Genomic DNA, 256 nt, shown 5'->3' with positions numbered 1-256 from the left:
ATGAATCACTAATTGTAAATATGTTTTTTGTTTGTTTGATATATAACATATACTTTATCACTTTATCCACGTTGCCATTTTCTTCTCTTTCTTTTAAAGGAAAGGGATGGAAGGCGAGGAATGAGGTGAAGAAAAAAGAAAAGTTATAACGTCAGACCTATTTTCGGGATGGATACAGTAATCGGTTAAATGTGTTTTCTATATACTAGCTTTGGAGTAAACAGAAGCATAATCGGTCGAAATGGACGGAGCACGA

Source organism: Penaeus monodon, chromosome 22, assembly GCF_015228065.2.
Source record: "Penaeus monodon isolate SGIC_2016 chromosome 22, NSTDA_Pmon_1, whole genome shotgun sequence".
In the NCBI taxonomy this organism is placed as follows: Eukaryota; Metazoa; Arthropoda; class Malacostraca; order Decapoda; family Penaeidae; genus Penaeus; species Penaeus monodon.
Note: the sequence above shows the minus strand (reverse complement) of the source record.